General features: G+C 38.5%; 1 protein-coding gene across 2 annotated transcripts in view; it reads right to left on the reverse strand.

Moving 5' to 3' along the window:
• Positions 1 to 10194, reverse strand: part of elavl2 (ELAV like neuron-specific RNA binding protein 2) — a 74998-nt gene extending 64804 nt beyond the window's left edge. Inside the window, exon 1 of one of the 2 annotated variants that reach the window (XM_034164251.1) lies at positions 9795 to 10194. The gene's annotated coding sequence lies outside the window, so the exon portion shown is untranslated. The remainder of the gene's footprint in view (positions 1 to 9794) is intronic. The other variant, XM_034164250.1, reaches the window with a different exon arrangement.
• Positions 10195 to 15768: the final 5574 nt, after the last annotated feature.

Genomic DNA, 15768 nt, shown 5'->3' on the forward strand with positions numbered 1-15768 from the left:
TAAAAGACATTTGCTGCAGTAACAGTGACGCCTAGTGTATCCTGAAGTATGATGGGAATGACAGATAAATTATGAGAACGCAGAAAATTCAAGGCAAGACTGGAAAGAGAAAGTGTAATAAAAACAAGCTTACATTTGTTTACAATAATTAAAAAGAAACGTTTTCACAAAGCCGCGCTGTTTTTACGCATTTTTTTGGGGCCCTGCCAGAGCGCTATTTTCGGCATCAAAACGGGGCCATACCACCCGAACCATAATAGCTGACACAAATGTGACGGCAGACGTGGACTCTGTGGATGTTTTTGCCCTAGAAAACATCTTCAGATAATTTTCCATGACCAACCTTGATGAAATACAGACCAATAATAAAAAAAAAAGTGCTCAGTGACAACGTATTGAATGCCATACATGAAAGCTGGATGGATTCAGTGCTGCCAGCTCAGTAAGAAAAGTAGCTATTGGCTGTCCTAAAAGTCGCCAGAAGTTGCTAAATGACGTCATTGGCTAATTTGTATATTTCAACTGATGATGTCATAACAGAAGTTGGGAGAAAAAAAAACATTGTGGAAGAGATCATTGAATACATTATCAACCTTTTAATATTGTTTCGGAAATTCCATATTCATAAATGCAGAGTGCTGAAAAGGAATTTACACAGACTTCTGGCTGAATCTGAACAATATTTAAGCAGTATTAAGCTATAGGCACTTCCAAATGTCATGAAACTGTCACGCTCTACAAGGAATTTTTTTTTTTTTTTTTTTTTTTTTTTTTTAGAGAATTAATGTGAGAAACCCTTTACTTTGTTGTACAATTTTTTTTTTTTTTCCTATCTTCCTATTGTGGCCTTGTCCTTTGTTTACTGTTAATGTATTTGAAGAAATACAGTTTTGAAAAAAATGTGGGAGACAAAAAAGTGATTCTTGGTTTGTTTATTTATTGTGCCATTAAAATTGGCTATCACTCAAAATAACATGACTTCTCAAAGCCAGGCTGAATGAGTCCAAGTGAGGTTTGTCATTCAATGTGGAAACAGCAGCGGAGGTATTGCGCATGCGTGTTTGAACTCTGATTGTAGATATCCCATCACTCAGTGCTTTGGGTTCTGTGGCTTTGCAGCAGTAGGCTGCAGAGGAGGTGGGAGGGACCCGCTGCAACTAGGTGAGAACAGAGACTTGAGTCGACAAACACCAGAAAAGTCTTGAGGAAAAGTAGCTAGATTTGTCACTAGTCGCTTTTGAGAAAATAAGTTGTCAAGAGCGTTTGGAAAGTCGCCAGATTTAGCGAGAAAGTCACCAAGTTGGCAACACTGTGGATTCATACTCGCAAGGCAAAAACCCCATCTGGCGGAAATTGCCGGTATATCACAGATCGGCGATTCTAATTAACCGCAAAATGTGGGCAATTAAGGGGATTTGTGAAAGACATGATGTGCGTCCGGAACTACAGAGGATATGGGAAGCTCGAGAGCGTAGAGATGATGTGTGAAGTGAGCAGATCCAGAGAACATTGAGGACAAAAAAATCAAAAACAAACAAATAAAATGGGACCTTCACACTTAGTATACAGATTCAAGCTTCATGTAATAAATGGGGGTGGACACTTTCATACACAGATTTTTATATTTTTTACTGACATCTGTTTTGTTAAAAATAAAGAAAACATGTTAAATGATTGGGAGGTGGGAGAACCAACATGCACAAATCCTTAGTTCATTTGATAAGTTCTACCCTGAAGTGTGTGGTGAGATCAAGAGAAGCAGCTCCCTGATGCCAGCCAGTCAGAAGACGGGAAGGGGTTTAAAAAAAATTGCAATTTTAAGTTATAACTGGCAGCCTGCCTCCAAAGTGTAACTGGGGGGTTTTTGAACAACAATTTTTGGAAAAGCAATCCATTAACACCAGCAGAACATCTGCAAAAAAACGATTTCAACCAAGTGATTGTGGTTTACTCAAGAGATTGCAACAGGTTTATCAACATTGGCTTTTTCCAAAAGTTTTCAAAGGCATTTTTGGTTCTTGTCAGCTGTTACAAACTAAATACAATGTTAGAGGTTGTGAAGATTATTCATGTTCCTCCTATATTGTGACATTTCATTTGAGCAAGACTTGAAAGGTTTATTTTAAAAAAGTACTGCATGTTGGGCAGCGCCTTTAATTCTGATGTGTGCCATTATTACGTTCATCTAATAATAATTGCGGCTTAATTACTGTATTTTGTCTGAGGCAGTTGGAGTGTAAACGTAATTTTGTTGTTGCACTCGTGTAATGTAATGAATCTCGTCTTATCTTGGACTTTGTTTACACAGAGATATAGAGTACAAGGTTTACCACCAGGAGTACACCAGAATTTTTCTGTTTTAACCACTCAAGTGTGAGACTACAGCAACACATTTTACAGTACCAGAGGTTTAGGTCTGGTCAAAAGGGGATTTAAATGTGCCCCAATTCTAAACTGAAGTAGTGTTTGTAAGTAACTGCTTGTCAAACACTCAAGACATACCACTGACAGAGAACCAAGAGTGCAAACCTCTGAACACTACATTCCAATTGCACAAATTTTTACCTTGAAGAAACATTTTCTAGGTCAAAGTCCTGTGATTAGTGGCTTTTCATAAGCTAAATTAGATGTGACCAAATGTCAGGAGTATGTATTTAAAATATGCACATGAATCAGTTTTTTGTGATAAAGTTTTTTTTTTTTCTTCAGCTTTTTTGGTTTCTGAATTCTTTCAGATAATTGTCACATAACATTGGTTCTTTGCTATGGACAATTGTTGCTTTTTGGAACTTTGTTTCCAACTGATTAATTGGAAGATAAACTGGTATAAAATTGGAACCTCCATCCAATTTTGACTGAGTGACTGAGGCACTTTTTTGAATGAGATATACTGTAAAATGTACAACAAATGGGCTTTTCAGTATTAAATTTAAAAGTCCACAAAATTCACAATCTGGATCAGATCTGGCTCAAACGTGGTCAGGCGATCACCCCACTTTCAAATATGACAGTGATTAGAGCACGTTTAATTAAGATATAACAAAATATACATTGATGTTTTCAATGTTGAATTTAAATGGCCACAAAATCTGTGATCCAGATCAGATCAAACTGAATTTGTACTACAACCCCTGGCAAAAATTATGGAATCACCGGCCTCGGAGGATGTTCATTCAGTTGTTTAATTTTGTAGAAAAAAAGCAGATCACAGACATGACAAAACTAAAGTCATTTCAAATGGCAACTTTCTGGCTTTAAGAAACACTATAAGAAATCAAGAAAAAAAGATTGTGGCAGTCAGTAACGGTTACTTTTTTAGACCAAGCAGAGGAAAAAAAATATGGAATCACTCAATTCTGAGGAAAAAATTATGGAATCACCCTGTAAATTTTCATCCCCCAAATTAACACCTGCATCAAATCAGATCTGCTCATTGACATTGACCCTATGCCATGACATTGACCCTATGTGTCTTTTTGCAAGGAATGTTTTTGCAGTTTTTGCTCTATGGCAGGGGTAGGCAACCTGTTCCAGAAAGAGCCATGAGGGTGCAGGTTTTCTTTGCAGCCACTGATTCCACCAGATGATTTTACTGATTAATATCACTTTGAGCAGATGGAATCAGTTAATCAGTGAAATCACCTGGTGGAGTCAGTGGCTGCAAAGAAAACCTGCACCCTCATGGCTCTTTCTGGAACAGCTTGCCTACCCCTGCTCTATGGCAAGATGCATTATCATCTTGAAAAATGATTTCATCATCCCCAAACATCCTTTCAATTGTCCAAAATATCAACATAAACTTCTGCATTTATTGATGATGTAATGACAGCCATCTCCCCAGTGCCTTTACCTGACATGCAGCCCCATATCATCAATGGCTGTGGAAATTTACATGTACTCTTCAGGCAGTCATCTTTATAAATCTCATTGGAACGGCACCAAACAAAAGTTCCAGCATCATCACCTTGCCCAATGCAGATTCGAGATTCATCACTGAATATGACTTTCATCCAGTCATCCACAGTCCACAATTGCTTTTCCTTAGCCCATTGTAACCTTGTTTATTCTGTTTAGGTGTTAATGATGGCTTTCGTTTAGCTTTTCTGTATGTAAATCCCATTTCCTTTAGGCGGTTTCTTACAGTTCAGTCATAGATGTTGACTCCAGTTTCCTCCCATTCGTTCCTCATTTGTTTTGTTGTGCATTTTTGGATTTTTGAGACATTGCTTTAAGTTTTCTGTCTTGACGCTTTGATGTCTTCCTTGGTCTACCAGTATGTTTGCCTTTAACAACCTTCCCATGTTTTTTGTATTTGGTCCAGAGTTTAGACACAGCTGACTGTGAACAACCAACATCTTTTGCAACATTGCATGATTTACTCTCTTAAGAGTTTGATAATCCTCTCCTTTGTTTCAACTGACATCTCTCGTGTTGGAGCCATGATTCATGTCAGTCCACTTGGTGCAACAGCTCTCCAAGGTGTGATCACTCCTTTTTAGATGCAGACTAATGAGCAGATCTGATATGATGCAGGTGTTAGTTTTGGGAATGAAAATTTACAGGGTGATTCCATAATTTTTTCCTCAGAATTGAGTGATTCCATATTTTTTTCCTCTGCTTGGTCTAAAAAGTAACCGTTACTGACTGCCACAATCTTTTTTTCTTGATTTCTTATAGTGTTTCTTAAAGCCAGAAAGTTGCCATTTGAAATGACTTTAGTTTTGTGTCGTGTGTGATCTGCTTTTTTTCTACAAAATTAAACAACTGAATGAACATCCTCCGAGGCCGGTGATTCCATAATTTTTGCCAGGGGTTGTATTCTTTGATTTTCACAACATCCGCTATTAAAACAAAGTCATTTTTGATTGATTGAGGGGCTTTACTGAACATGTACAAATTGTGTGTAAGACAAAAGGCTCTTAATTAAACTGCAAATTATAAAGAACACAATGCTCATTGCTGAGGGTATAGGGTATTTTAACACTGCATTATATTTAATCTTGTTGCCAAGGCCAAAATGGAGAAACCCACAGTTACAGTTTTAAGTACAATGGCTTGTTCTTGAGCCAGCGAAGTGAAAAATCATTCTCCTGCCAAAAACAAAACAAAACAAAACAAAAAAAACAAAACTGTGGAATCATGCCATAAAATTAGGTACAAAATGTGACTAACCTCTTAAAATAAGTCAAGGTTAGCTTGTTTCCTGTCAATTTGAAGACTATAGCAGTAATAGGACTGGACTTGGCACAGACAAAGCCTCCGCAATACCCAGCGGCCATATTTGATGGCCTCAAATAAAAAATTAAGTTTCATAGTCCACAAAATAACTAAAATCTAACCATCATTTCAAATGTTTGACTGTAGAGATTACAAAACAAGCCAACAGCCCACCCGAGAATAAACACATTCTGCAACTAACTGAAAACTGCCAGAAAGAAATGACAAGCACACAAATCAAACATTTGCTTTATGTAAGAAAATGCACTGGCTTTTTGTAGGTCAACTCTAGACCATAGACAATCTATTAACCTGAAGTACTTATTAAACATTATCTTTTAAATATAAAACATATTCAGGGCAAATTGTCTTTGTTCAACTCATCTTTCTGAAGACTGCCACAAAGCAAAAAAGGTCCAAACCTTTATATACATCTCTCTCTCTCTCTCTCACACACACACACAATGGAGGGATGATACTCATGAGTTACTTAAGGCATTGGCACCTTACTTCAAAAGAATGTAGTTCTGCTATCATTCAGCAGAGGATGGAATAGATTTGTTACAGATCAAATCTGAGTGTTACATTGACAACCCCTCCATTTCAAGCAGACATTTTCAAAAGAAGAATGATGATGGCAGACTGCAAGAGATTGCACTTGGGATTTTCCATGAGATCAAACTGAGCACTGATGAATACGTATTTTAGGGTTTGCAAAATTAAACATATTGCTAGTATGTGAATTGGTTGACATGTACAGACTGTTTAAGAGCCAAATGCCATCTGGGCCAGGCAACAAGTCCAAATGAGTGACAGTGCCCCAAGTTATGTAAGTTCATCTGTCTGATGGGACATAACATTGCCAAACCCTAATAAAACCAGGTCTGGGAACGTCAAAAGTTGCACCTTCAGCCTTCAGCAACTCTGACCTTTACATACAAAATAATATTTTGGCAGTCACGGTGTTTTAAAGTGGGTGGGGCATTAATTATTGGCAGGAAATCCATTCAGAGTTCTAGAACTGTGGAACAATACAGCTGCTCTCCACCACCCTCAACAGCCATATTAAAACAGCAACAGCTTGGGGAAAGGGAATTTTGTCAACCAGCATTCGGTGAATCCTCTCATCCACAACATTTGTGTGCATTTGCTTGACGTACAACAATGAATGATGGAGGGCAGATGATGACGAGGAGGGGGTTACAGCTTTTAACTTGAGCAGATAATGCGAGCCTGTTGATTATATGAGGAATATAACCTGTAAATATGGAAACAAATGTTTTGAATACATAATAACGACAACATGGACAACTAAAAAAAAAAAAAATCCAAGTGATTTGTTAGCATAAGAATTGTTGTACACTTACAACTTTGCATCCAAGGACCAAAATTTCTGTATGCTTTCAAATTTTAACACTGACATAAATTAACCTGAATAGTTGAGATACAATTTAAAGAATAGAGGAATTTACACACTACTTCATGTTATACAACAGCCGACAAACCAACTCAGACATCTTGCTTCTCTGGACAATCAGAATACGCCTTAAAAACAACAGCGGTGGAGACATGACAATCAGAGTGACCTGCAGTCATGGAGCTCAAGGACATTGCGAGCCTGCACTAATGAGCTACATGCAGGAAGAGGGCCACCCTGTGGCCAAACGCACAATAAGAGCGAACAGAACCAGGTCCTGTGAATTACCATTGAATATCAACTGGAGAGTGGGGAAAAGGGTGACGCCACAAATGGAAGCAACGGGGAAAGGATTAAGATTTGCACAGGACAAAAGAGTCAAAGGGGTTTTTGCTAAAGTGATTTAAGCCAACATCTGCATGTGAGCCCAGTTCCAACAACAGCACAGTAACATGGCCTTAGGAAGTTTGCTCACTATCCTGCTTTTTAGTCATTTTCTCAGCAGCCTTTATTTACAAAGGCAAATGTGGCGACTCAATACATAAGGACAGCTGCTCTTATCTCTCCTCTTGCTCTCAGGAGCACAGAGGCTGCTGGAATTGTGCAAGTAGCATGCACACTGAGACAAAGAAAATACCCCCTCAAAAAAAAAAAAGAGCATTTTCTAGTGAAAACCAGGTCATGCATTTTCTTGGCTGTGGCAAATATGATTTGGTCAGACTAAAATACACCCTTATATCTTGGTCTAAAAGACCTCTTACAGCTTACATAAATGTTCAAATGCGTTACCCTGTGGAAACCACAAATATCTAAACAGATGGGGGGGAAAGTCACTCATGAATTGTATTTTAAAATGACATGTTTCGTTTCATCAGGCGTACAGAAAAAAGTCCAAGTTGCAAAAGGAAACACCCATATTGCTTTGTCAGTCCCATGCACTTCCCACAAGACTCAGAAAATCATGTTTTTTTCAAAGTATGACACAGCTGGTTTACCACAGAAAAGCTAAGACCAGGCCACATGTTTCCGCCTTTCATAAGCACCATTATTTCTCTTTGCTTGGCCAGCCCTCTTTTTACCACAGAAAAACAAACACCAAGTGCTGGCAGTCTCCTGGTGAATTAAATGTTTGGGCTTTCTGCTGCTGGCTCAGCAATTTGTAATCTATCAAGTGACTTATTACCCACTACAGACCGCTACACTTGGTTTTCCCAACATGTTCACCTGTAAAGTGGTCAAGGTCAAATACAAGAGGCACGAAACACGCAGACGGCACAAAATCTGACTTTCATGCCACAGGTTAAACTAACGATAATGATAAAGGCTTTTCAACATAACTGAAAGGCTATATTAATGCCACTTTGCACCAATCCAATGACATCCTTTGTGACTAAGAGGACGATTAATGGCATCACATATAGTACAGGTTGGGTCAGAAACTAACTCAACCATGGGAAAATAGGCAATCTCAGCTTCAGACTCATCAAAACATGCAACTCGTTTGCAGTTTTGAGTACTTATTAAATGGTGATAACTTAATTAGTGCATTAAAATATTAAATGTCACCAGTGGGTAGTTTGACTTTAAGTATGCCCTTCACTGTATCAATGTTTAATCGGAATTCTTGGATGTGTGGACAGACAACGCCCTGGAAAATTATAGACAAGTCAAACTTTGCATGTTTCAAGAAATAATGCTTTACATTAAATATTGGGGAACACGTATAATTTTGGAACCAAATCAATTTTGCGTCATGTGCATTTTGCCATTTAAAAAAAAAAAGTTCTGTTAGAATTATGTAAACGGATCTGATTAACAGGCAACACCTGCCGCAAATCAACTGATGTTGCCTCGAATACTGTACGTCAGAATTCTAGTTTTTCAGTGACGAACTGACATTTTGTTTATCCTATTCTAAAATTTTGTACCACCCCTAAGTTTAAGCCTTCATGTCACGCCGCTGGTAATTGTTCCGGTTGATTTTCGAGTAGTTACGTCACACGACGTTCAGCGCAGTCAACATTTTTAGCACAGCGCCGCAAGCGACGCTTTTCTTCACCTTTTAGAGGTTTTAGAACATCCAATTCAACGGTAAATCTGTAGAATATTAAACGCGCGACTTTATTTTATTTTAAGTTTTTAAAGTTTGGTCGGCTCTATCTTTAACGTGCTGGTTTGCGGCAATAATTTAGCCTAGCTAACAACGTGCGGCGCGTGTCACGTCTCGTTTAGCATTTAGCGTCGGTGGTAAATATTCAAATATTTAGTGAATTTATTATTTTTTTTTAGAGGAGTCTTACCTTGACCTGTTAGCTTGACGTTGCGGCTTATTTATGAAAATAGTGCGCAGAAGTCCAGAGCTTTGGTTGCGAGTTATGCGCTGCAGAATAAGGGGCGGAGGTGTGCACGAGCCCACACTAAATAAACTAATTGGGCCATCAGCCAATCAAACTGGAGGCTGCGCTCGCGGGCCCGGAAATAGATTAATTAATTTGATACAGGTGCACAGTTTCCTTCACTACACCCCCTCACCCCGCACCTGAGCGGCCGCTGTCACTCAAAACAGGAATAAAAAACTATTTTCGATCATCAGTGCAGTTTCTATTCTAAATTGCATTATTTCACTGATTTAACACGTAATTTGCATACTGTATTACTTTAGTATGTGGTCAATGGTGCAAAAAAGTCAAAACTAAAAAATATTTAAAGATGTTAAAATCAAACATGGTTGGTTAAAAGTTTTAAATGACAGCGTGTTAAGCTTTGATCTGCAGTTTTAACAATGCAGAAGTGAGATCTCACCAGGTTTGGCTTGGTATCCTAAATTTTATTTCAGTAAGCGTTGTTATTATATGTAGATTTATGTCTTGACGCCAAATCGGTGCAGCACTTTACACAGAGTGATGTACAATATATCCGACGTTTTGACTCACTGGAAGCTGATATTTTTTCCATGCATTGAGCAGTAAATATCTGCGACTTAGACCTGTGAGGATTTAAAATGAGAACATGTGGGGAGATGATCGTCTTAGTGAAAACATCAGTGCAAAGCTCGCATGCATGCAATAAGAGTGCAGCCTGGTCCGCTGGGGCTGACACAGAAACATACCGATTTGAAATGGTTCAGGTGCATAAGCGAAAGGTGTAGGAAATATCTTACCGTTTCTACAAATGAAAGTTACGGACGTCCTTAGGCAAATAATCTCTGAACCAAAACACTTGGACAACAGCTCGTAAAATGATGAATTCCGCGCCCTCTTTAGCTCAAACTTGGCAACATAAAATTGAAAAACAAAAGGCAACACAAACAAAATGAGGAAATGAATTGTTTATTAAATCAAAACACAGAAACGAGTTGCTTTCAGCATGAAAACAAAATAAAAAAGAGGGGGATCGGGGGTAAAAAAAAAAAGATAAAATAAAAAAAAAAACAAGAACAAAACAGATGAAAGAAAAGGAATCAAAGGATTAAAAAAAAAGCCGGCTTCTTCTGCCTCGTCTCGCTCTTTACAGGTGCGCCACACAAATACGCCACATCACTGAGAGGGAAACCAAGACTACGAGGAGGATGTCTTTAAAAGAAGATAGTCCTGCCGGGGAATATATATATGGAGAGCCGCATCACAGCTCTGCGCCGTGCGCCTTTTATCCATTCAAGCCACACGGTGACGCGGATGCGCACACAGAGGAGGAGGTCTGCGCCGCCATTGGTTCTCCATCACAACGTGCAATTCGTCTTCACTCAAAACTACACAGCCCCCTTTTCTTTCCTCTCTCCCCACTCTGTTAATGTGACATTTCAAGTCAAACATCTCTGCGTGAGACCATTTTACACATCAATGCTCGATCATAGCGGGGATTTATCTGAAATCATGCTTCCCACCGCCTGTTTTTCTTTTTTTGCGCCGCACATAAGCTTCTGATTTCAGCACCATGGACAGCGCAGCAAACAAAAAGATGGGCGTGAACTGTGGCTCCACAGGTAAAAAGTAAGCCCCTTCGGCTGCTCCCTTGTTTGCACTCGGGGTCGCCACAGCAAATCCAAGGTGGATCTGCATGTTGATTTGGCACAGGTTTTACGCCGGATGCCCTTCCTGACGCAACTCCACATTACATGGAGAAATGTGGCAGGGGTGGGATTTGAACCAAGCGCATTAACCACTTGGCCACCACCCCTGCTCGAACTGTGGCTCCACAGGACACGTTCACATTTGTTTTTAAACTGACCCCTTAGTCATATTAAACGTTGTAGGCCAACAAACCCCTGAGAACTCGACTATCTTTGATGCTTGCTTCAGCAGACCTGCTTTGAAATAAATGGAGTCAGATCTTTGGACAAAAAAAAAGACATATTTACACATAAGATCCTTCTGAATGTAGTAAAGTAAATCTGCAAGCCCAGATCTGTCATTCAGTGGAGAAATCTTTGTTTAAAAAATGACAAATTTACAGCTAAAATTTGGCCCGCCGCAAAATTGTCATCACATCCGGGACGTTGCCATGACGTAAGAGAGAAGACACTATGGATATACAGGATATAGCAGTGTAAACTGTAATTTGTGGCTTTACATCAGTTTGCATCTCTTACAAAAGCACCTTTTTATTGTCTTATATGGAAGTATCGACTTTTTTTTAAAACTTCATATTGTCTTGCGGTAAGTTTGGTGAGTATACATTTCTTTTATTTTTGCCTGAAAATAATTTTTGGGGACTTTTTTATACACCCTTTTGATTGAGTGGTGTCGCGATGGAGGCACTCCATGCAAGCCAATATTTTCTCACGTGGCATGGCTGGGGTCAGGGTTACCGCGATGACCCGCTCGCATGCTGTGCTAGCAAGCGGGCTGGCGCAGTAAGGGTCGGGGAAGAACGTCACCCGCTGTCGACGTCGCCGCTGATCTGAGCATACAGAGCTGTATCTCCCATTCATTGCAGCTTACTTTTGGATGTTGAAACCAGGATCTGCCGGTTCACCCTACACTTTGGCGCCTGGATCAGCGGCTACCCCCCCTTGTGGCTCGGGTTCGTGCTGGTAGGGTCTTAGCTGTGTGTCCACCAGCCTCGCTGCTTCTCCACCTTAATCTCCGCCGTCACTTTCCTCATCAAATTCTCTGATATCACCATCATCTTGGTCACTATTTGAGCTATCTGAGCTACTGCTAAGATCATCAGGATCCTCTACGTCGACTTCCATGTCGAGATCAATCTTATTGTCTGACAATTCGGCGGTCATTTTCAAGCGTTCGAATTGAGAAATAGCTAGTATTGCATTCACTCAACCCGCGGGATCGGACTGCAGGTGCTAGCGCTCTGTCTTCTCTCACGTCACGGCAGTGTCCCGGATGTACAAACAGTTTTCGCGGAGGGCCAAATTTTAGTTGCAAATTTGTCATTTTTAAACGAAGATTTCTCAGCTGAATTACAAATTTGGGCTTGCACATTTAGTTTACTGCATTCATAAGGGTATTATAAATACATATCAGCTATTTCTTTCTGAGATCTGACCACATTTATTTCAGAGCAGGTCTACTTTAAGTTTAGGAAGACCTGGAGGAGAGTGAACAAAAGAAGCACCAGTAGAGACATAAAAATTCATCATAGCTACACTTCAAACAGCAATGAAATAATGTTAGCATTGACTTTATAATCACAGGTATGCTCGAAGCACAACATGTTAAGACAGATGGCCTGCTGAGTGTATTTTTTCAAATTATTCTGTTTTTTCATGACTCACAATTCAGCTACACAACAGTGTGTTCAGAAATATATCTTGACATATATATATATATATATATATATATATATATATATATATATATGAAAATGGTATATGTATGGCATACATCATCTTGAGTTTGTGGTATTTTTAGAGCAATGCACTGGGTTATAAACAGTGTTGCCACAGTTAGTTTATACGGTTACTTAATTAACAGCTTTATACACTTACTTCATTAACAGCTTTAGACAGTTACTTTATTAATTTATTAATCAGCAAAGTAACTCATCAACAAAGTAACTAATAGTCACTTTTCTTAGTATTCAATCTTAAAAACAACCAAGTTAGATTACGAGTTACTTTATTAGTAACATTCAGCCACTGCTAATGAAGTAACTGTAATACATAACTGTAAAATGTAACTAATAAAGTAACTTTTCATAATAACTGTGGCAACACTGGTAAGAAACATACAAAGTAATCATGTGAAAAGATCTTACCTTATTTTTAAAAAGGCTGTGGCTACAGGTACAGACCCGTATCAATAGAGACCATTCTAAAGATACAGAGGGTGTCTTACCAACCAATCAGAATGCGCAAATATGTCCGTACCCGTAGCATATGCGGCTAAAGGTCCGACAAGGCTTCAAAACTCATCTGTACATTGTCCGTATCTTCAGTGAACCTCGGTCCGTACCTTTAGCAGTCCCGCAGAAGATATGGATGTATGTACCCATAGCCACTTCATTTTAAAAATGGGCTTGTATCACTCAAATATTCTCTGGGAATTTTGAAAGTTAATATTTCACAAATCTATAAAAATAACTATAAAAATACACCAAACTGTAGGGTGCTTCCAACCTTTGCAGAATAATGTATTCGCAGTATAAACATCAACATTTGAAACTTAAAGTTCAACTAACAGAAGCATCCAAAAATGTTTGTAGTCTCTGTAATGTTGATTATGGAGTAAAATCACATTGGAAAAGTAAAAAAAAAAAAAGTAAGCATCTCATTAAAATGTACTATCCGGGAGCATTGTAAGAGCTGGAGGTTTATAAATAAATCCAAATGAATGCAGATTTTATTACGTACGTAGTTCTGAGGTTTTCATGTTCAAAATCACAGTAGTCTGAAATCAAAGTATGAATGAGGTCCATCGGTGCATGCCACGCATCACTTCCTGTCAGCACAAAACAATAAGCCTAATCAATTTGTTCAAAGCGGAACAGTGAAAGCTGTACACATCACAAAGGAAAGAAAATATCCAGTATGACCTACTGAACATGTGACCAGAAACTAGCAAACTGAAAAGAATTTGCATGCCAAAACTAAACTTTAAGGTCAATTTTGTCCACCTAAAAAGTAATCTTGGTTTTACATCTTGATGATGGCGTATCACTAAACCAAGGTGCTCCAGTTTGTGACTTTATGGAAATTAGTCATGCTCAGAAATATCAATTAGATCATTAGCATTTAGACAGCATATCATTTTCTTTTTAAATGACAAAGAACATGGAGCCATTGGCCCCATTTTTTATGGTAATTTGTGGATGTGCGACACAGAATAATGTCAGAAAGACTTAATCTGGGGGAAGTTTATATTTTAAAGATCAGATATGAGAAGGGGTAGAAATCAGGCACCAGTTCTTCTGCCAGTTATACCACCTGTTTCCTGTGACAGCTAAAACCTCTGAATCTTGCAGATTTAAGAAATCCTTACAATTCTGCTTGGCCACTTATTGACTTACAATAACTTTAAAAGCCCAGAGGAACACCAGGAACATTGTCAGTCTGGCAGGCAAAACCTTTGGCTTCCATTTAATCACCAAGTTTTGTAAGCGTCATATTAAATTATGTTACTTGGAGGCATTCCTCAAGACTGCAGAAAGAAAAATAAGAATTATTCGAAAAGTTTACCAGGCATTGTAGGTGTGGCCAAAGAGCGGGTCAACCAGGAGATAAACCAACACAGGGCAACATGGGAGAATGGACAAGTTCATAAATGGATTTTATCAAAGGGTAAAATAGGCAATCCAACGACAACTTGATGTTGACAATAAAAGTGATTCAGGAGGCATAAATACTCTTTGAAACTATGACAAAGCAAACAAACTACAGTTCACAGCTGCTGCTTCTTATTATTATTATCGTGTTATTGGGGCAGCTGCATATTTCGCTCATTGGTGTTGCCCCCTTTGGAGAAAATACCAACTCGAACTTTTAAACTTCAGCATTTTCCAATGTTGGAATTCTGCAGCCACGCTCATCTCACTATTTACTGCCAAAATTGCATTCTAACAGCCACGGCGGAATGCATTCCCTGACCATACCACAGGGAATTTTGTTAAACTATTGGGGCAAACCTAAGGAAAACTACATCTATTCTGTTCACTTTTTCTGCTGCTACCAGCAGCTTGACTTCTTCAACATATATTGATTATAGCTAAAAAACAAAACAAAACAAAAACACACACAATAAATAACTTTAGATTAGATTAGATTAAACTTTATTGTCCACCTCAGTGGAAACTTGTCTTTGGTTCACCACAGAAACATTTAAATAATCACAAAACATGACAGTTAATATACAATAGATAAAATTACAATAAATAATGATTTCATAAAAATTCATCCAATTTCATGTGCTGCATAACTTCACTAGCACCTGTTCAGTAGACTGACTGCATTAGGCACAAATGACCCACTATACACCTTCTTTGTTGCAAAAGGCATTCTGTAACGGCGCCCAGAGGGCATCAGTTCAAACTCCTCAAACAAAGGATGGTCACAACTTACAAAAGTCTGTACTGTTCAAAAATTATTGCTTAATGCCCTTTATTTTTATTTGTTTGTTCATTTTCTTCTTGGCTGTTGGCAGCAGCTTTACTGCCACCTTCTGGAGTGGAGTGTGGGTGAGAATGCTTTTAAAGAAATGCCAATGATATGATGAAAACATATCCACACTTTACATTTTCTAACTTTTTAAACTGTACTTGCTAAATAGTGTTAAATTGGGAAATTATGTACTTTTTATGGTAATGTATCACTGGATTTGCTATAAATGAAATTAGAACTAAATAGCTAACTTTAGATTCATGTGACAAATGTTACAAAAGTTCACAGTGGGACTCAGTAATCCGAAACCATGTGTTGAGCAGCTGCTGTATGATCAGCTGTATGTTTTTAAGATGCCTGGTAACCCATATGAACTTGCTGAATGGTTATGTAATGTGAACATCTTTCAAAAAAGAAAAACTTCAACCAAAGCAAGAATAAATTCTGATCTCTTTTGGCGAAACAGTATCTGTCTACCATGCCATTTGGGTACAAGAACACAATATTCAATTGAGAGAAACAATATGTTGGTAAAAATATACTCCGTCCTGTGAAACTAAGTGAAAAAGCATTAGGACAC

Source organism: Thalassophryne amazonica, chromosome 23, assembly GCF_902500255.1.
Source record: "Thalassophryne amazonica chromosome 23, fThaAma1.1, whole genome shotgun sequence".
NCBI classification, from domain to species: Eukaryota; Metazoa; Chordata; class Actinopteri; order Batrachoidiformes; family Batrachoididae; genus Thalassophryne; species Thalassophryne amazonica.